We start from the raw sequence: 23,857 nt of genomic DNA, 5'->3' as shown, positions 1-23,857 counted from the left end.
GATCCGGTGACCTCTGGGACATGGTTTGACACCCTTAGGAAAGTGCTATCATCATGAAACGTTCAGATCACTTACAACTCAATAGATTCTACCGTCCTGTAACGTTTCAGCCTGACTGGACCTTGTTTTCACACAAATGGACCCAGAATGATGTGAAATTGTGCTTCGTGCAACATAATTCTGGGTGCCATTTAAAAACCATAAGTGCTAATGACTCCATTCCTTTTTGTGGTTGTAGGGGCTGTTGATTGGAGTACACTAAAACAAACCTGATCTCTCTAGGACATTCAGAAGCCAAGTTATAAGCCCACAAATGTGTAACTGGACTACTTCTTTAAATTGACAACAGATCCGGTGACCTCTGGGACATGGTTTGACCCCCTTAGGAAAGTGCTATCATCATGAAACGTTCAGATCACTTACAACTCAAAGATTCTACCTTCCTGTAACGTTTCAGCCTGATTGGACCTTGTTTTCACACAAATGGACCCAGAATGATGTGAAATTGTGCTTCGTGCAACATAATTCTGGGTGCCATTTAAAAACCATAAGTGCTAATGACTCCATTCCTTTTTGTGGCTGTAGGGGCTGTTGATTGGAGTACACTAAAACAAGCCTAACCTCTCTAGGACATTCAGAAGCCAAGTTATAAGCCCACAAATGTTTAACTGGACTACTTCTTTAAAGTGACACCAGGCCCGGTGACCTTTGGGACATGGTTTGACCCCCTATAGGAATGTGCGATCATCATGAAACGTTCAGATCACTTACAACTCAATAGATTCTACTTTCTTGTAACGTTTCAGCCTGAATGGACCTTGTTTTCACACAAATGGACCCAGAATGATGTGAAATTGTGCTTCGTGCAACATAATTCTGGGTGCCATTTACAAACCATAAGTGCTAATGACTCCATTCCTTTTTGTGGTTGTAGGGGCTGTTGATTGGAGTACTCTGAAACAAACCTGATCACTCTAGGACATTCAGAAGCCAAGTTATAAGCCCACAAATTTGTAACTGGACTACTTCTTTAAATTGACACCGATCCGGTGACCTTTGGGACATGGTTTGACCCCCTTAGGAAAGTGCTATCATCATGAAACGTTCAGATCACTTACAACTCAATAGATTCTACCTTCCTGTAACGTTTCAGCCTGATTGGACCTTGTTTTCACACAAATGAACCCAGAATGATGTGAAATTGTGCTTTGTGCAACATAATTCTGGGTGCCATTTACAAACCATAAGTGCTAATGACTCCAGTCCTTTTTGGTTTGTAGGGGCTGTTGATTGGAGTACACTAAAACAAACCTGATCTCTCTAGGACATTCAGAAGCCAAGTTATAAGCCCACAAAGGTGTAACTGGACTACTTCTTTAAAGTGACACCAGGCCCGGTGACCTTTGGGACATGGTTTGACCCCCTATAGGAATGTGCGATCATCATGAAACATTCAGATCACTTACAACTCAATAGATTCTACCTTCTTGTAACGTTTCACCTGATTGGACCTTGTTTTCACACAAATGGACCCAGAATGATGTGAAATTGTGCTTCGTGCAACATAATTCTGGGTGCCATTTACAAACCATAAGTGCTAATGACTCCATTCCTTTTTGTGGTTGTAGGGGCTGTTGATTGGAGTACACTAAAACAAACCTGATCTCTCTAGGACATTCAGAAGCCAAGTTATAAGCCCACAAATGTGTAACTGGACTACTTCTTTAAAGTGACACCAGATCTGGTGACCTTTGGGACATGGTTTGACCCACTTAGGAATGTGCGATCATCATGAAACGTTCAGATCACTTACAACTCAATATATTCTACCTTCTTGTAACGTTTCAGCCTGATTGGACCTTGTTTTCACACAAATGGACCCAGAATGATGTGAAATTGTGCTTCGTGCAACTTAATTCTGGGTGCCATTTACAAACCATAAGTGCTAATGACTCCATTCCTTTTTGTGGTTGTAGGGGCTGTTGATTGGAATACACTAAAACAAACCTGATCTCTCTAGGACATTCAGAAGCCAAGTTATAAGCCCACAAAGGTGTAACTGGACTACTTCTTTAAAGTGACACCAGGCCCGGTGACCTTTGGGACATGGTTTGACCCCCTATAGGAATGTGCGATCATCATGAAATGTTCAGATCACTTACAACTCAATAGATTCTACCTTCTTGTAACGTTTCAGCCTGAATGGACCTTGTTTTCAAACAAATGGACCCAGAATGATGTGAAATTGTGCTTCATGCAACATAATTCTGGGTGCCATTTACAAACCATAAGTGCTAATGACTCCATTCCTTTTTGTGGTTGTATGGGCTGTTGATTGGAGTACACTAAAACAAACCTGATCTCTCTAGGACATTCAGAAGCCAAGTTATAAGCCCACAAATGTGTAACTGGACTACTTCTTTAAAGTGACACCAGGCCCGGTGACCTTTGGGACATGGTTTGACTCCCTATAGGAATGTGCGATCATCATGAAACGTTCAGATCACTTACAACTCAATAGATTCTACTTTCTTGTAACGTTTCAGCCTGAATGGACCTTGTTTTCACACAAATGGACCCAGAATGATGTGAAATTGTGCTTCGTGCAACATAATTCTGGGTGCCATTTACAAACCATAAGTGCTAATGACTCCATTCCTTTTTGTGGTTGTAGGGGCTGTTGATTGGAGTACTCTGAAACAAACCTGATCACTCTAGGACATTCAGAAGCCAAGTTAAAAGCCCACAAATGTGTAACTGGACTACTTCTTTAAATTGACACCGATCCGGTGACCTTTGGGACATGGTTTGACCCCCTTAGGAAAGTGCTATCATCATGAAACGTTCAGATCACTTACAACTCAATAGATTCTACCTTCTTGTAACGTTTCAGCCTGATTGGACCTTGTTTTTACACAAATGAACCCAGAATGATGTGAAATTGTGCTTCGTGCAACATAATTCTGGGTGCCATTTACAAACCATAAGTGCTAATGACTCCATTCCTTTTTGTGGTTGTAGGGGCTGTTGATTGGAGTACACTAAAACAAACCTGATCTCTCTAGGACATTCAGAAGCCAAGTTATAAGCCCACAAATGTGTAACTGGACTACTTCTTTAAAGTGACACCAGATCTGGTGACCTTTGGGACATGGTTTGACCCACTTAGGAATGTGCGATCATCATGAAACGTTCAGATCACTTACAACTCAATATATTCTACCTTCTTGTAACGTTTCAGCCTGATTGGACCTTGTTTTCACACAAATGGACCCAGAATGATGTGAAATTGTGCTTCGTGCAACTTAATTCTGGGTGCCATTTACAAACCATAAGTGCTAATGACTCCATTCCTTTTTGTGGTTGTAGGGGCTGTTGATTGGAATACACTAAAACAAACCTGATCTCTCTAGGACATTCAGAAGCCAAGTTATAAGCCCACAAAGGTGTAACTGGACTACTTCTTTAAAGTGACACCAGGCCCGGTGACCTTTGGGACATGGTTTGACCCCCTATAGGAATGTGCGATCATCATGAAATGTTCAGATCACTTACAACTCAATAGATTCTACCTTCTTGTAACGTTTCAGCCTGAATGGACCTTGTTTTCAAACAAATGGACCCAGAATGATGTGAAATTGTGCTTCATGCAACATAATTCTGGGTGCCATTTACAAACCATAAGTGCTAATGACTCCATTCCTTTTTGTGGTTGTATGGGCTGTTGATTGGAGTACACTAAAACAAACCTGATCTCTCTAGGACATTCAGAAGCCAAGTTATAAGCCCACAAATGTGTAACTGGACTACTTCTTTAAAGTGACACCAGGCCCGGTGACCTTTGGGACATGGTTTGACTCCCTATAGGAATGTGCGATCATCATGAAACGTTCAGATCACTTACAACTCAATAGATTCTACTTTCTTGTAACGTTTCAGCCTGAATGGACCTTGTTTTCACACAAATGGACCCAGAATGATGTGAAATTGTGCTTCGTGCAACATAATTCTGGGTGCCATTTACAAACCATAAGTGCTAATGACTCCATTCCTTTTTGTGGTTGTAGGGGCTGTTGATTGGAGTACTCTGAAACAAACCTGATCACTCTAGGACATTCAGAAGCCAAGTTAAAAGCCCACAAATGTGTAACTGGACTACTTCTTTAAATTGACACCGATCCGGTGACCTTTGGGACATGGTTTGACCCCCTTAGGAAAGTGCTATCATCATGAAACGTTCAGATCACTTACAACTCAATAGATTCTACCTTCTTGTAACGTTTCAGCCTGATTGGACCTTGTTTTTACACAAATGAACCCAGAATGATGTGAAATTGTGCTTCGTGCAACATAATTCTGGGTGCCATTTACAAACCATAAGTGCTAATGACTCCAGTCCTTTTTGTGTTTGTAGGTGCTGTTGATTGGAGTACACTAAAACAAACCTGATCTCTCTAGGACATTCAGAAGCCAAGTTATAAGCCCACAAAGGTGTAACTGGACTACTTCTTTAAAATGACACCAGGCCCGGTGACCTTTGGGACATGGTTTGACCCACTTAGGAATGTGCGATCATCATGAAACGTTCAGATCACTTACAACTCAATAGATTCTACCTTCTTGTAACGTTTCAGCCTGATTGGACCTTGTTTTCACACAAAAGAACCCAGAATGATGTGAAATTGTGCTTCGTGCAACATAATTCTGGGTGCCATTTACAAACCATAAGTGCTAATGACTCCAGTCCTTTTTGTGTTTGTAGGGGCTGTTGATTGGAGTACACTAAAACAAACCTGACCTCTCTAGGACATTCAGAAGCCAAGTTATAAGCCCACAAATGTGTAACTGGACTACTTCTTTAAATTGACACCGATCCGATGACCTTTGGGACATGGTTTGACCCCCTTAGGAAAGTGCTATCATCATGAAACGTTCAGATCACTTACAACTCAATAGATTCTACCTTCTTGTAACGTTTCAGCCTGATTGGACCTTGTTTTTACACAAATGAACCCAGAATGATGTGAAATTGTGCTTCGTGCAACATAATTCTGGGTGCCATTTACAAACCATAAGTGCTAATGACTCCAGTCCTTTTTGTGTTTGTAGGTGCTGTTGATTGGAGTACACTAAAACAAACCTGATCTCTCTAGGACATTCAGAAGCCAAGTTATAAGCCCACAAAGGTGTAACTGGACTACTTCTTTAAAATGACACCAGGCCCGGTGACCTTTGGGACATGGTTTGACCCACTTAGGAATGTGCGATCATCATGAAACGTTCAGATCACTTACAACTCAATAGATTCTACCTTCTTGTAACGTTTCAGCCTGATTGGACCTTGTTTTCACACAAATGGACCCAGAATGATGTGAAATTGTGCTTCGTGCAACATAATTCTGGGTGCCATTTACAAACCATAAGTGCTAATGACTCCATTCCTTTTTGTGGTTGTAGGGGCTGTTGATTGGAATACACTAAAACAAACCTGATCTCTCTAGGACATTCAGAAGCCAAGTTATAATCCCACAAAGGTGTAACTGGACTACTTCTTTAAAGTGACACCAGGTCCGGTGACTTTTGGGACATGGTTTGACCCCCTATAGGAATGTGCGATCATCATGAAATGTTCAGATCACTTACAACTCAATAGATTCTACCTTCTTGTAACGTTTCAGCCTGAATGGACCTTGTTTTCAAACAAATGGACCCAGAATGATGTGAAATTGTGCTTCGTGCAACATAATTCTGGGTGCCATTTACAAACCATAAGTGCTAATGACTCCATTCCTTTTTGTGGTTGTATGGGCTGTTGATTGGAGTACACTAAAACAAACCTAATCTCTCTAGGACATTCAGAAGCCAAGTTATAAGCCCACAAATGTGTAACTGGACTACTTCTTTAAAGTGACACCAGATCCGGTGACCTTTGGGACATGGTTTGACCCACTTAGGAATGTGCGATCATCATGAAACTTTCAGATCACTTACAACTCAATAGATTCTACCTTCTTGTAACGTTTCAGCCTGATTGGACCTTGTTTTCACACAAATGGACCCAGAATGATGTGAAATTGTGCTTCGTTTAACATAATTCTGGGTGCCATTTACAAACCATAAGTGCTAATGACTCCATTCCTTTTTGTAGTTGTAGGGGCTGTTGATTGGAGTACACTAAAACAAACCTGATCTCTCTAGGACATTCAGAAGCCAGGTTATAAAGCCACAAATGTGTAACTGGACTACTTCTTTAAAGTGACACCAGGCCCGGTGACCTTTGGGACATGGTTTGACCACCTATAGGAATGTGCGATCATCATGAAACGTTCATATCACTTACAACTCAATAGATTCTACCTTCTTGTAACGTTTCAGCCTGATTGGACCTTGTTTTCACACAAATGGACCCAGAATGATGTGAAATTGTGCTTCGTGCAACATAATTCTGGGTGCCATTTACAAACCATAAGTGCTAATGACTGAATTCTTTTTTGTGGTTGTACGGGATGTTGATTGGAGTGCACTAAAACAAACCCTATCTCTATAGGACATTCAGAAGCCAAGTTATAAGCCCACAAATGTGTAACTGGACTACTTCTTTAAATTGACACCGATCCGATGACCTTTGGGACATGGTTTGACCCCCTTAGGAAAGTGCTATCATCATGAAACGTTCAGATCACTTACAACTCAATAGATTCTACCTTCTTGTAACGTTTCAGCCTGATTGGACCTTGTTTTTACACAAATGAACCCAGAATGATGTGAAATTGTGCTTCGTGCAACATAATTCTGGGTGCCATTTACAAACCATAAGTGCTAATGACTCCAGTCCTTTTTGTGTTTGTAGGTGCTGTTGATTGGAGTACACTAAAACAAACCTGATCTCTCTAGGACATTCAGAAGCCAAGTTATAAGCCCACAAAGGTGTAACTGGACTACTTCTTTAAAATGACACCAGGCCCGGTGACCTTTGGGACATGGTTTGACCCCCTATAGGAATGTGCGATCATCATGAAACATTCAGATCACTTACAACTCAATAGATTCTACCTTCTTGTAACGTTTCAGCCTGATTGGACCTTGTTTTCACACAAATGGACCCAGAATGATGTGAAATTGTGCTTCGTGCAACATAATTCTGGGTGCCATTTACAAACCATAAGTGCTAATGACTCCATTCCTTTTTGTGGTTGTAGGGGCTGTTGATTGGAGTACACTAAAACAAACCTGATCTCTCTAGGACATTCAGAAGCCAAGTTATAAGCCCACAAATGTGTAACTGGACTACTTCTTTAAAGTGACACCAGATCTGGTGACCTTTGGGACATGGTTTGACCCACTTAGGAATGTGCGATCATCATGAAACGTTCAGATCACTTACAACTCAATAGATTCTACCTTCTTGTAACGTTTCAGCCTGATTGGACCTTGTTTTCACACAAATGGACCCAGAATGATGTGAAATTGTGCTTCGTGCAACATAATTCTGGGTGCCATTTACAAACCATAAGTGCTAATGACTCCATTCCTTTTTGTGGTTGTAGGGGCTGTTGATTGGAATACACTAAAACAAACCTGATCTCTCTAGGACATTCAGAAGCCAAGTTATAAGCCCACAAAGGTGTAACTGGACTACTTCTTTAAAGTGACACCAGGCCCGGTGACTTTTGGGACATGGTTTGACCCCCTATAGGAATGTGCGATCATCATGAAATGTTCAGATCACTTACAACTCAATAGATTCTACCTTCTTGTAACGTTTCAGCCTGAATGGACCTTGTTTTCAAACAAATGGACCCAGAATGATGTGAAATTGTGCTTCGTGCAACATAATTCTGGGTGCCATTTACAAACCATAAGTGCTAATGACTCCATTCCTTTTTGTGGTTGTATGGGCTGTTGATTGGAGTACACTAAAACAAACCTAATCTCTCTAGGACATTCAGAAGCCAAGTTATAAGCCCACAAATGTGTAACTGGACTACTTCTTTAAAGTGACACCAGATCCGGTGACCTTTGGGACATGGTTTGACCCACTTAGGAATGTGCGATCATCATGAAACTTTCAGATCACTTACAACTCAATAGATTCTACCTTCTTGTAACGTTTCAGCCTGATTGGACCTTGTTTTCACACAAATGGACCCAGAATGATGTGAAATTGTGCTTCGTTTAACATAATTCTGGGTGCCATTTACAAACCATAAGTGCTAATGACTCCATTCCTTTTTGTAGTTGTAGGGGCTGTTGATTGGAGTACACTAAAACAAACCTGATCTCTCTAGGACATTCAGAAGCCAGGTTATAAAGCCACAAATGTGTAACTGGACTACTTCTTTAAAGTGACACCAGGCCCGGTGACCTTTGGGACATGGTTTGACCACCTATAGGAATGTGCGATCATCATGAAACGTTCATATCACTTACAACTCAATAGATTCTACCTTCTTGTAACGTTTCAGCCGGATTGGACCTTGTTTTCACACAAATGGACCCAGAATGATGTGAAATTGTGCTTCGTGCAACATAATTCTGGGTGCCATTTACAAACCATAAGTGCTAATGACTGAATTCTTTTTTGTGGTTGTAGGGGCTGTTGATTGGAGTGCACTAAAACAAACCTGATCTCTATAGGACATTCAGAAGCCAAGTTATAAGCCCACAAATGTGTAACTGGACTACTTCTTTAAAGTGACACCAGATCCGGTGACTTTTGGGACATGGTTTGACCCACTTAGGAATGTGCGATCATCATGAAACGTTCAGATCACTTACAACTCAATAGATTCTACCTTCTTGTAACGTTTCAGCCTGATTGGACATTGTTTTCACACAAATGGACCCAGAATGATGTGAAATTGTGCTTCGTGCAACATAATTCTGGGTGCCATTTAAAAACCATAAGTGCTAATGACTCCATTCCTTTTTGAGGTAATAGGGGCTGTTAATTGGAGTACTCTAAAACAAACCTGACCTCTTTAGGATATTCAGAAGCCAAGTTATAAGCCCACAAAGGTGTAACTGGACTACTTCTTTAAAGTGACACCAGATCCGGTGACTTTTGGGACATGGTTTGACCCACTTAAGAATGTGCGATCATCATGAAACGTTCAGATCACTTACAACTCAATAGATTCTACCTTCTTGTAACGTTTCAGCCTGATTGGACCTTGTTTTCACACAAATGGACCCAGAATGATGTGAAATTGTGCTTCGTGCAACATAATTCTGGGTGCCATTTAAAAAACATAAGTGCTAATGACTCCATTCCTTTTTGAGGTAATATGGGCTGTTAATTGGAGTACTCTAAAACAAACCTGACCTCTCTAGGATATTCAGAAGCCAAGTTATAAGCCCACAAATGTGTAACTGGACTACTTCTTTAAAGTGACACCAGATCCGGTGACCTTTAGGACATGGTTTGACCCACTTAGGAAAGTGCTATCATCATGAAACGTTCAGATCACTTACAACTCAATAGATTCTACCTTCCTGTAACGTTTCAGCCTGATTGGACCTTGTTTTCACACAAATGAACCCAGAATGATGTGAAATTGTGCTTTGTGCAACATAATTCTGGGTGCCATTTAAAAACCATAAGTGCTAATGACTCCATTCCTTTTTGAGGTAATAGGGGCTGTTAATTGGAGTACTCTAAAACAAACCTGACCTCTTTAGGATATTCAGAAGCCAAGTTATAAGCCCACAAAGGTGTAACTGGACTACTTCTTTAAAGTGACACCAGGCCCGGTGACCTTTGGGACATGGTTTGACCCCCTATAGGAATGTGCGATCATCATGAAACTTTCAGATCACTTACAACTCAACAGATTCTACCTTCATGTAACGTTTCAGCCTGACTGGACCTTGTTTTCACACAAATGGACCCAGAATGATGTGAAATTGTGCTTCGTGCAACATAATTCTGGGTGCCATTTAAAAACCATAAGTGCTAATGACTCCATTCCTTTTTGTGGTTGTAGGGGCTGTTGATTGGAGTACACTAAAACAAACCTGATCTCTCTAGGAAATTCAGAAGCCAAGTTATAAGCCCACAAATGTGTAACTGGACTACTTCTTTAAATTGACACCGATCCGATGACCTTTGGGACATGGTTTGACCCCCTTAGGAAAGTGCTATCATCATGAAACGTTCAGATCACTTACAACTCAATAGATTCTACCTTCTTGTAACGTTTCAGCCTGATTGGACCTTGTTTTTACACAAATGAACCCAGAATGATGTGAAATTGTGCTTCGTGCAACATAATTCTGGGTGCCATTTACAAACCATAAGTGCTAATGACTCCAGTCCTTTTTGTGTTTGTAGGTGCTGTTGATTGGAGTACACTAAAACAAACCTGATCTCTCTAGGACATTCAGAAGCCAAGTTATAAGCCCACAAAGGTGTAACTGGACTACTTCTTTAAAATGACACCAGGCCCGGTGACCTTTGGGACATGGTTTGACCCACTTAGGAATGTGCGATCATCATGAAACGTTCAGATCACTTACAACTCAATAGATTCTACCTTCTTGTAACGTTTCAGCCTGATTGGACCTTGTTTTCACACAAATGGACCCAGAATGATGTGAAATTGTGCTTCGTGCAACATAATTCTGGGTGCCATTTACAAACCATAAGTGCTAATGACTCCATTCCTTTTTGTGGTTGTAGGGGCTGTTGATTGGAATACACTAAAACAAACCTGATCTCTCTAGGACATTCAGAAGCCAAGTTATAATCCCACAAAGGTGTAACTGGACTACTTCTTTAAAGTGACACCAGGTCCGGTGACTTTTGGGACATGGTTTGACCCCCTATAGGAATGTGCGATCATCATGAAATGTTCAGATCACTTACAACTCAATAGATTCTACCTTCTTGTAACGTTTCAGCCTGAATGGACCTTGTTTTCAAACAAATGGACCCAGAATGATGTGAAATTGTGCTTCGTGCAACATAATTCTGGGTGCCATTTACAAACCATAAGTGCTAATGACTCCATTCCTTTTTGTGGTTGTATGGGCTGTTGATTGGAGTACACTAAAACAAACCTAATCTCTCTAGGACATTCAGAAGCCAAGTTATAAGCCCACAAATGTGTAACTGGACTACTTCTTTAAAGTGACACCAGATCCGGTGACCTTTGGGACATGGTTTGACCCACTTAGGAATGTGCGATCATCATGAAACTTTCAGATCACTTACAACTCAATAGATTCTACCTTCTTGTAACGTTTCAGCCTGATTGGACCTTGTTTTCACACAAATGGACCCAGAATGATGTGAAATTGTGCTTCGTTTAACATAATTCTGGGTGCCATTTACAAACCATAAGTGCTAATGACTCCATTCCTTTTTGTAGTTGTAGGGGCTGTTGATTGGAGTACACTAAAACAAACCTGATCTCTCTAGGACATTCAGAAGCCAGGTTATAAAGCCACAAATGTGTAACTGGACTACTTCTTTAAAGTGACACCAGGCCCGGTGACCTTTGGGACATGGTTTGACCACCTATAGGAATGTGCGATCATCATGAAACGTTCATATCACTTACAACTCAATAGATTCTACCTTCTTGTAACGTTTCAGCCTGATTGGACCTTGTTTTCACACAAATGGACCCAGAATGATGTGAAATTGTGCTTCGTGCAACATAATTCTGGGTGCCATTTACAAACCATAAGTGCTAATGACTGAATTCTTTTTTGTGGTTGTACGGGATGTTGATTGGAGTGCACTAAAACAAACCCTATCTCTATAGGACATTCAGAAGCCAAGTTATAAGCCCACAAATGTGTAACTGGACTACTTCTTTAAATTGACACCGATCCGATGACCTTTGGGACATGGTTTGACCCCCTTAGGAAAGTGCTATCATCATGAAACGTTCAGATCACTTACAACTCAATAGATTCTACCTTCTTGTAACGTTTCAGCCTGATTGGACCTTGTTTTTACACAAATGAACCCAGAATGATGTGAAATTGTGCTTCGTGCAACATAATTCTGGGTGCCATTTACAAACCATAAGTGCTAATGACTCCAGTCCTTTTTGTGTTTGTAGGTGCTGTTGATTGGAGTACACTAAAACAAACCTGATCTCTCTAGGACATTCAGAAGCCAAGTTATAAGCCCACAAAGGTGTAACTGGACTACTTCTTTAAAATGACACCAGGCCCGGTGACCTTTGGGACATGGTTTGACCCCCTATAGGAATGTGCGATCATCATGAAACATTCAGATCACTTACAACTCAATAGATTCTACCTTCTTGTAACGTTTCAGCCTGATTGGACCTTGTTTTCACACAAATGGACCCAGAATGATGTGAAATTGTGCTTCGTGCAACATAATTCTGGGTGCCATTTACAAACCATAAGTGCTAATGACTCCATTCCTTTTTGTGGTTGTAGGGGCTGTTGATTGGAGTACACTAAAACAAACCTGATCTCTCTAGGACATTCAGAAGCCAAGTTATAAGCCCACAAATGTGTAACTGGACTACTTCTTTAAAGTGACACCAGATCTGGTGACCTTTGGGACATGGTTTGACCCACTTAGGAATGTGCGATCATCATGAAACGTTCAGATCACTTACAACTCAATAGATTCTACCTTCTTGTAACGTTTCAGCCTGATTGGACCTTGTTTTCACACAAATGGACCCAGAATGATGTGAAATTGTGCTTCGTGCAACATAATTCTGGGTGCCATTTACAAACCATAAGTGCTAATGACTCCATTCCTTTTTGTGGTTGTAGGGGCTGTTGATTGGAATACACTAAAACAAACCTGATCTCTCTAGGACATTCAGAAGCCAAGTTATAAGCCCACAAAGGTGTAACTGGACTACTTCTTTAAAGTGACACCAGGCCCGGTGACTTTTGGGACATGGTTTGACCCCCTATAGGAATGTGCGATCATCATGAAATGTTCAGATCACTTACAACTCAATAGATTCTACCTTCTTGTAACGTTTCAGCCTGAATGGACCTTGTTTTCAAACAAATGGACCCAGAATGATGTGAAATTGTGCTTCGTGCAACATAATTCTGGGTGCCATTTACAAACCATAAGTGCTAATGACTCCATTCCTTTTTGTGGTTGTATGGGCTGTTGATTGGAGTACACTAAAACAAACCTAATCTCTCTAGGACATTCAGAAGCCAAGTTATAAGCCCACAAATGTGTAACTGGACTACTTCTTTAAAGTGACACCAGATCCGGTGACCTTTGGGACATGGTTTGACCCACTTAGGAATGTGCGATCATCATGAAACTTTCAGATCACTTACAACTCAATAGATTCTACCTTCTTGTAACGTTTCAGCCTGATTGGACCTTGTTTTCACACAAATGGACCCAGAATGATGTGAAATTGTGCTTCGTTTAACATAATTCTGGGTGCCATTTACAAACCATAAGTGCTAATGACTCCATTCCTTTTTGTAGTTGTAGGGGCTGTTGATTGGAGTACACTAAAACAAACCTGATCTCTCTAGGACATTCAGAAGCCAGGTTATAAAGCCACAAATGTGTAACTGGACTACTTCTTTAAAGTGACACCAGGCCCGGTGACCTTTGGGACATGGTTTGACCACCTATAGGAATGTGCGATCATCATGAAACGTTCATATCACTTACAACTCAATAGATTCTACCTTCTTGTAACGTTTCAGCCTGATTGGACCTTGTTTTCACACAAATGGACCCAGAATGATGTGAAATTGTGCTTCGTGCAACATAATTCTGGGTGCCATTTACAAACCATAAGTGCTAATGACTGAATTCTTTTTTGTGGTTGTAGGGGCTGTTGATTGGAGTGCACTAAAACAAACCTGATCTCTATAGGACATTCAGAAGCCAAGTTATAAGCCCACAAATGTGTAACTGGACTACTTCTTTAAAGTGACACCAGATCCGGTGACTTTTGGGACATGGTTTGACCCACTTAGGAATGTGCGATCATCATGAAACGTTCAGATCACTTACAACTCAATAGATTCTACCTTCTTGTAACGTTTCAGCCTGATTGGACATTGTTTTCACACAAATGGACCCAGAATGATGTGAAATTGTGCTTCGTGCAACATAATTCTGGGTGCCATTTAAAAACCATAAGTGCTAATGACTCCATTCCTTTTTGAGGTAATAGGGGCTGTTAATTGGAGTACTCTAAAACAAACCTGACCTCTTTAGGATATTCAGAAGCCAAGTTATAAGCCCACAAAGGTGTAACTGGACTACTTCTTTAAAGTGACACCAGATCCGGTGACTTTTGGGACATGGTTTGACCCACTTAAGAATGTGCGATCATCATGAAACGTTCAGATCACTTACAACTCAATAGATTCTACCTTCTTGTAACGTTTCAGCCTGATTGGACCTTGTTTTCACACAAATGGACCCAGAATGATGTGAAATTGTGCTTCGTGCAACATAATTCTGGGTGCCATTTAAAAAACATAAGTGCTAATGACTCCATTCCTTTTTGAGGTAATATGGGCTGTTAATTGGAGTACTCTAAAACAAACCTGACCTCTCTAGGATATTCAGAAGCCAAGTTATAAGCCCACAAATGTGTAACTGGACTACTTCTTTAAAGTGACACCAGATCCGGTGACCTTTAGGACATGGTTTGACCCACTTAGGAAAGTGCTATCATCATGAAACGTTCAGATCACTTACAACTCAATAGATTCTACCTTCCTGTAACGTTTCAGCCTGATTGGACCTTGTTTTCACACAAATGAACCCAGAATGATGTGAAATTGTGCTTTGTGCAACATAATTCTGGGTGCCATTTAAAAACCATAAGTGCTAATGACTCCATTCCTTTTTGGGGTAATGGGGGCTGTTAATTGGAGTACTCTAAAACAAACCTGACCTCTGTAGGATATTCAGAAGCCAAGTTATAAGCCCACAAAGGTGTAACTGGACTACTTCTTTAAAGTGACACCAGGCCCGGTGACCTTTGGGACATGGTTTGACCCCCTATAGGAATGTGATATCATCATGAAACTTTCAGATCACTTACAACTCAACAGATTCTACCTTCTTGTAACGTTTCAGCCTGATTGGACCTTGTTTTCACACAAATGGACCCAGAATGATGTGAAATTGTGCTTCGTGCAACATAATTCTGGGTGCCATTTAAAAGCCATAAGTGCTAATGACTCCATTCCTTTTTGTGGTTGTAGGGGCTGTTGATTGGAGTACACTAAAACAAACCTGATCTCTCTAAGACATTCAGAAGCCAAGTTATAAGCCCACAAATGTGTAACTGGACTACTTCTTTAAATTGACAACAGATCCGGTGACCTCTGGGACATGGTTTGACCCCCTTAGGAAAGTGCTATCATCATGAAACGTTCAGATCACTTACAACTCAATAGATTCTACCTTCCTGTAACGTTTCAGCCTGATTGGACCTTGTTTTCACACAAATGAACCCAGAATGATGTGAAATTGTGCTTTGTGCAACATAATTCTGGGTGCCATTTAAAAACCATAAGTGCTAATGACTCCATTCCTTTTTGTGGTTGTAGGGGCTGTTTATTGAAGTACACTAAAACAAGCCTGACCTCTCTAGGACATTCAGAAGCCAAGTTATAAGCCCACAAAGGTGTAACTGGACTACTTCTTTAAAGTGGCACCAGGCCCGGTGACCTTTGGGACACGGTTTGACCCCCTTTGGAATGTGCTATCATCATGAAACGTTCAGATCACTTACAACTCAATAGATTCTACCTTCCTGTAACGTTTCAGCCTGATTGGACCTTGTTTTCACACAAATGAACCCAGAATGATGTGAAATTGTGCTTTGTGCAACATAATTCTGGGTGCCATTTAAAAACCATAAGTGCTAATGACTCCATTCCTTTTTGGGGTAATGGGGGCTGTTAACTGGAGTACTCTAAAACAAACCTGACCTCTTTAGGATATTCAGAAGCCAGGTTATAAGCCCACAAATGTGTAACTGGACTACTTCTTTAAATTGACAACAGATCCGGTGACCTCTGGGACATGGTTTGACACCCTTAGGAAAGTGCTATCATCATGAAACGTTCAGATCACTTACAACTCAATAGATTCTACCGTCCTGTAACGTTTCAGCCTGACTGGACCTTGTTTTCACACAAATGGACCCAGAATGATGTGAAATTGTGCTTCGTGCAACATAATTCTGGGTGCCATTTAAAAACCATAAGTGCTAATGACTCCATTCCTTTTTGTGGTTGTAGGGGCTGTTGATTGGAGTACACTAAAACAAACCTGATCTCTCTAGGACATTCAGAAGCCAAGTTATAAGCCCACAAATGTGTAACTGGACTACTTCTTTAAATTGACAACAGATCCGGTGACCTCTGGGACATGGTTTGACCCCCTTAGGAAAGTGCTATCATCATGAAACGTTCAGATCACTTACAACTCAAAGATTCTACCTTCCTGTAACGTTTCAGCCTGATTGGACCTTGTTTTCACACAAATGGACCCAGAATGATGTGAAATTGTGCTTCGTGCAACATAATTCTGGGTGCCATTTAAAAACCATAAGTGCTAATGACTCCATTCCTTTTTGTGGCTGTAGGGGCTGTTGATTGGAGTACACTAAAACAAGCCTGACCTCTCTAGGACATTCAGAAGCCAAGTTATAAGCCCACAAATGTGTAACTGGACTACTTCTTTAAAGTGACACCAGGCCCGGTGACCTTTGGGACATGGTTTGACCCCCTATAGGAATGTGCGATCATCATGAAACGTTCAGATCACTTACAACTCAATAGATTCTACTTTCTTGTAACGTTTCAGCCTGAATGGACCTTGTTTTCACACAAATGGACCCAGAATGATGTGAAATTGTGCTTCGTGCAACATAATTCTGGGTGCCATTTACAAACCATAAGTGCTAATGACTCCATTCCTTTTTGTGGTTGTAGGGGCTGTTGATTGGAGTACTCTGAAACAAACCTGATCACTCTAGGACATTCAGAAGCCAAGTTATAAGCCCACAAATGTGTAACTGGACTACTTCTTTAAATTGACACCGATCCGGTGACCTTTTGGACATGGTTTGACCCCCTTAGGAAAGTGCTATCATCATGAAACGTTCAGATCACTTACAACTCAATAGATTCTACCTTCCTGTAACGTTTCAGCCTGATTGGACCTTGTTTTCACACAAATGAACCCAGAATGATGTGAAATTGTGCTTCGTGCAACATAATTCTGGGTGCCATTTACAAACCATAAGTGCTAATGACTCCAGTCCTTTTTGTGTTTGTAGGGGCTGTTGATTGGAGTACACTAAAACAAACCTGATCTCTCTAGGACATTCAGAAGCCAAGTTATAAGCCCACAAAGGTGTAACTGGACTACTTCTTTAAAGTGACACCAGGCCCGGTGACCTTTGGGACATGTTTTGACCCCCTATAGGAATGTGCGATCATCATGAAACATTCAGATCACTTACAACTCAATAGATTCTACCTTCTTGTAACGTTTCAGCCTGATTGGACCTTGTTTTCACACAAATGGACCCAGAATGATGTGAAATTGTGCTTCGTGCAACATAATTCTGGGTGCCATTTACAAACCATAAGTGCTAATGACTCCATTCCTTTTTGTGGTTGTAGGGGCTGTTGATTGGAGTACACTAAAACAAGCCTGACCTCTCTAGGACATTCAGAAGCCAAGTTATAAGCCCACAAATGTGTAACTGGACTACTTCTTTAAAGTGACACCAGATCTGGTGACCTTTGGGACATGGTTTGACCCACTTAGGAATGTGCGATCATCATGAAACGTTCAGATCACTTACAACTCAATAGATTCTACCTTCTTGTAACGTTTCAGCCTGATTGGACCTTGTTTTCACACAAATGGACCCAGAATGATGTGAAATTGTGCTTCGTGCAACATAATTCTGGGTGCCATTTACAAACCATAAGTGCTAATGACTCCATTCCTTTTTGTGGTTGTAGGGGCTGTTGATTGGAATACACTAAAACAAACCTGATCTCTCTAGGACATTCAGAAGCCAAGTTATAAGCCCACAAAGGTGTAACTGGACTACTTCTTTAAAGTGACACCAGGCCCGGTGACCTTTGGGACATGGTTTGACCCCCTATAGGAATGTGCGATCATCATGAAATGTTCAGATCACTTACAACTCAATAGATTCTACCTTCTTGTAACGTTTCAGCCTGAATGGACCTTGTTTTCAAACAAATGGACCCAGAATGATGTGAAATTGTGCTTCGTGCAACATAATTCTGGGTGCCATTTACAAACCATAAGTGCTAATGACTCCATTCCTTTTTGTGGTTGTATGGGCTGTTGATTGGAGTACACTAAAACAAACCTGATCTCTCTAGGACATTCAGAAGCCAAGTTATAAGCCCACAAATGTGTAACTGGACTACTTCTTTAAAGTGACAACAGATCCGGTGACCTTTGGGACATGGTTTGACCCACTTAGGAATGTGCGATCATCATGAAACTTTCAGATCACTTAAAACTCAATAGATTCTACCTTCTTGTAACGTTTCAGCCTGATTGGACCTTGTTTTCACACAAATGGACCCAGAATGATGTGAAATTGTGCTTCGTTTAACATAATTCTGGGTGCCATTTACAAACCATAAGTGCTAATGACTCCATTCCTTTTTGTAGTTGTAGGGGCTGTTGATTGGAGTACACTAAAACAAACCTGATCTCTCTAGGACATTCAGAAGCCAGGTTATAAAGCCACAAATGTGTAACTGGACTACTTCTTTAAAGTGACACCAGGCCCGGTGACCTTTGGGACATGGTTTGACCACCTATAGGAATGTGCGATCATCATGAAACGTTCATATCACTTACAACTCAATATATTCTACCTTCTTGTAACGTTTCAGCCTGATTGGACCTTTTTTCACACAAATGGACCCAGAATGATGTGAAATTGTGCTTCGTGCAACATAATTCTGGGTGCCATTTACAAACCATAAGTGCTAATGACTCCATTCCTTTTTGTAGTTGTAGGGGCTGTTGATTGGAGTACACTAAAACAAACCTGATCTCTCTAGGACATTCAGAAGCCAGGTTATAAAGCCACAAATGTGTAACTGGACTACTTCTTTAAAGTGACACCAGGCCCGGTGACCTTTCGGACATGGTTTGACCACCTATAGGAATGTGTGATCATCATGAAACGTTCATATCACTTACAACTCAATAGATTCTACCTTCTTGTAACGTTTCAGCCTGATTGGACCTTGTTTTCACACAAATGGACCCAGAATGATGTGAAATTGTGCTTCGTGCAACATAATTCTGGGTGCCATTTACAAACCATAAGTGCTAATGACTGAATTCTTTTTTGTGGTTGTAGGGGCTGTTGATTGGAGTGCACTAAAACAAACCTGATCTCTATAGGACATTCAGAAGCCAAGTTATAAGCCCACAAATGTGTAACTGGACTACTTCTTTAAAGTGACACCAGATCCGGTGACTTTTGGGACATGGTTTGACCCACTTAGGAATGTGCGATCATCATGAAACGTTCAGATCACTTACAACTCAATAGATTCTACCTTATTGTAACGTTTCAGCCTGATTGGACATTGTTTTCACACAAATGGACCCAGAATGATGTGAAATTGTGCTTCGTGCAACATAATTCTGGGTGCCATTTAAAAACCATAAGTGCTAATGACTCCATTCCTTTTTGAGGTAATAGGGGCTGTTAATTGGAGTACTCTAAAACAAACCTGACCTCTTTAGGATATTCAGAAGCCAAGTTATAAGCCCACAAAGGTGTAACTGGACTACTTCTTTAAAGTGACACCAGGCCCGGTGACCTTTGGGACATGGTTTGACCCCCTATAGGAATGTGCGATCATCATGAAACTTTCAGATCACTTACAACTCAACAGATTCTACCTTCATGTAACGTTTCAGCCTGACTGGACCTTGTTTTCACACAAATGGACCCAGAATGATGTGAAATTGTGCTTCGTGCAACATAATTCTGGGTGCCATTTAAAAACCATAAGTGCTAATGACTCCATTCCTTTTTGTGGTTGTAGGGGCTGTTGATTGGAGTACACTAAAACAAACCTGATCTCTCTAGGAAATTCAGAAGCCAAGTTATAAGCCCACAAATGTGTAACTGGACTACTTCTTTAAAGTGACACCAGATCCGGTGACTTTTGGGACATGGTTTGACCCACTTAAGAATGTGCGATCATCATGAAACGTTCAGATCACTTACAACTCAATAGATTCTACCTTCTTGTAACGTTTCAGCCTGATTGGACCTTGTTTTCACACAAATGGACCCAGAATGATGTGAAATTGTGCTTCGTGCAACATAATTCTGGGTGCCATTTAAAAACCATAAGTGCTAATGACTCCATTCCTTTTTGAGGTAATATGGGCTGTTACTTGGAGTACTCTAAAACAAACCTGACCTCTCTAGGATATTCAGAAGCCAAGTTATAAGCCCACAAATGTGTAACTGGACTACTTCTTTAAAGTGACACCAGGCCCGGTGACCTTTGGGACATGGTTTTACCCCCTTAGGAAAGTGCTATCATCATGAAACGTTCAGATCACTTACAACACAATAGATTCTACCTTCCTGTAACGTTTCAGCCTGATTGGACCTTGTTTTCACACAAATGAACCCAGAATGATGTGAAATTGTGCTTTGTGCAACATAATTCTGGGTGCCATTTAAAAACCATAAGTGCTAATGACTCCATTCCTTTTTGGGGTAATGGGGGCTGTTAATTGGAGTACTCTAAAACAAACCTGACCTCTGTAGGATATTCAGAAGCCAAGTTATAAGCCCACAAAGGTGTAACTGGACTACATCTTTAAAGTGACACCAGGCCCGGTGACCTTTGGGACATGGTTTGACCCCCTATAGGAATGTGATATCATCATGAAATTTTCAGATCACTTACAACTCAACAGATTCTACCTTCTTGTAACGTTTCAGCCTGACTGGACCTTGTTTTCACACAAATGGACCCAGAATGATGTGAAATTGTGCTTCGTGCAACATAATTCTGGGTGCCATTTAAAAGCCATAAGTGCTAATGACTCCATTCCTTTTTGTGGTTGTAGGGGCTGTTGATTGGAGTACACTAAAACAAACCTGATCTCTCTAAGACATTCAGAAGCCAAGTTATAAGCCCACAAATGTGTAACTGGACTACTTCTTTAAAGTGACACCAGGCCCGGTGACCTTTGGGACATGGTTTTACCCCCTTAGGAAAGTGCTATCATCATGAAACGTTCAGATCACTTACAACTCAATAGATTCTACCTTCCTGTAACGTTTCAGCCTGATTGGACCTTGTTTTCACACAAATGAACCCAGAATGATGTGAAATTGTGCTTTGTGCAACATAATTCTGGGTGCCATTTAAAAACCATAAGTGCTAATGACTCCATTCCTTTTTGGGGTAATGGGGGCTGTTAATTGGAGTACTCTAAAACAAACCTGACCTCTGTAGGATATTCAGAAGCCAAGTTATAAGCCCACAAAGGTGTAACTGGACTACTTCTTTAAAGTGACACCAGGCCCGGTGACCTTTGGGACATGGTTTGACCCCCTATAGGAATGTGATATCATCATGAAACTTTCAGATCACTTACAACTCAACAGATTCTACCTTCTTGTAACGTTTCAGCCTGACTGGACCTTGTTTTCACACAAATGGACCCAGAATGATGTGAAATTGTGCTTCGTGCAACATAATTCTGGGTGCCATTTAAAAGCCATAAGTGCTAATGACTCCATTCCTTTTTGTGGTTGTAGGGGCTGTTGATTGGAGTACACTAAAACAAACCTGATCTCTCTAAGACATTCAGAAGCCAAGTTATAAGCCCACAAATGTGTAACTGGACTACTTCTTTAAATTGACAACAGATCCGGTGACCTCTGGGACATGGTTTGACCCCCTTAGGAAAGTGCTATCATCATGAAACGTTCAGATCACTTACAACTCAATAGATTCTACCTTCCTGTAACGTTTCAGCCTGATTGGACCTTGTTTTCACACAAATGAACCCAGAATGATGTGAAATTGTGCTTTGTGCAACATAATTCTGGGTGCCATTTAAAAACCATAAGTGCTAATGACTCCATTCCTTTTTGTGGTTGTAGGGGCTGTTTATTGAAGTACACTAAAACAAGCCTGACCTCTCTAGGACATTCAGAAGCCAAGTTATAAGCCCACAAAGGTGTAACTGGACTACTTCTTTAAAGTGGCACCAGGCCCGGTGACCTTTGGGACACGGTTGGACCCCCTTTGGAATGTGCTATCATCATGAAACGTTCAGATCACTTACAACTCAATAGATTCTACCTTCCTGTAACGTTTCAGCCTGATTGGACCTTATTTTCACACAAATGAACCCAGAATGATGTGAAATTGTGCTTCGTGCAACATAATTCTGGGTGCCATTTAAAAACCATAAGTGCTAATGACTCCATTCCTTTTTGTGGTTGTAGGGGCTGTTGATTGGAGTACACTAAAACAAACCTGATCTCTCTAGGGCATTCAGAAGCCAAGTTATAAGCCCACAAATGTGTAACTGGACTACTTTTTTAAATTGACACCGATCCGGTGACCTTTGGGACATGGTTTTACCTCCTTAGGAAAGTGCTATCATCATGAAACGTTCAGATCACTTACAACTCAATAGATTCTACCTTCTTGTAACGTTTCAGCCTGATTGGACCTTGTTTTCACACAAATGGACCCAGAATGATGTGAAATTGTGCTTCGTGCAACATAATTCTGGGTGCCATTTACAAACCATAAGTTCTAATGACTCCATTCTTTTTTGTGGTTGTAGGGGCTGTTGATTGGAGTACACTAAAACAAACCTGATCTCTCTAGGACATTCAGAAGCCAAGTTATAAGCCCACAAATGTGTAACTGGACTACTTCTTTAAAGTGACACCAGATCCGGTGACCTTTGGTACATGGTTTGACCCACTTAGGAATGTGCGATCATCATGAAACGTTCAGATCACTTACAACTCAATAGATTCTACCTTCTTGTAACGTTTCAGCCTGATTGGACCTTGTTTTCACCCAAATGGACCCAGAATGATGTGAAATTGTGCTTCGTGCAACATAATTCTGAGTGCCATTTAAAAACCATAAGCACAAATGTGTAACTGGACTACTTCTTTAAAGTGACACCAGATCCGGTGACCTTTAGGACATGGATTGACACCCTTAGGAAACTGCTATCATCATGAAACGTTCAGATCACTTACAACTCAATAGATTCTACCTTCCTGTAACGTTTCAGCCTGATTGGACCTTGTTTTCACACAAATGAACCCAGAATGATGTGAAATTGTGCTTTGTGCAACATAATTCTGGGTGCCATTTAAAAACCATAAGTGCTAATGACTCCATTCCTTTTTGGGGTAATGGGGGCTGTTAATTGGAGTACTCTAAAACAAACCTGACCTCTTTAGGATATTCAGAAGCCAAGTTATAAGCCCACAAAGGTGTAACTGGACTACTTCTTTAAAGTGACACCAGGCCCGGTGACCTTTGGGACATGGTTTGACCCCCTGTAGGAATGTGCGATCATCATGAAACGTTCAGATCACTTACAACTCAATAGATTCTACCTTCTTGTAACGTTTCAGCCTGATTGGACCTTGTTTTCACACGAATGGACCCAGAATTATGTGAAATTGTGCTTCGTGCCACATAATTCTGGGTGCCATTTACATACCATAAGTGCTAATGACTCTATTCCTTTTTGTGGTTGTAGGGGCTGTTGATTGGAGTACACTAAAACAAACCTGATCTCTCTAGG

This window comes from Nothobranchius furzeri, chromosome 7 (assembly GCF_043380555.1).
Source record: "Nothobranchius furzeri strain GRZ-AD chromosome 7, NfurGRZ-RIMD1, whole genome shotgun sequence".
Lineage (NCBI taxonomy): Eukaryota > Metazoa > Chordata > Actinopteri > Cyprinodontiformes > Nothobranchiidae > Nothobranchius > Nothobranchius furzeri.
The sequence above is the reverse complement of the archived record's forward strand: the minus strand, read 5'-3'. Positions refer to the sequence as shown.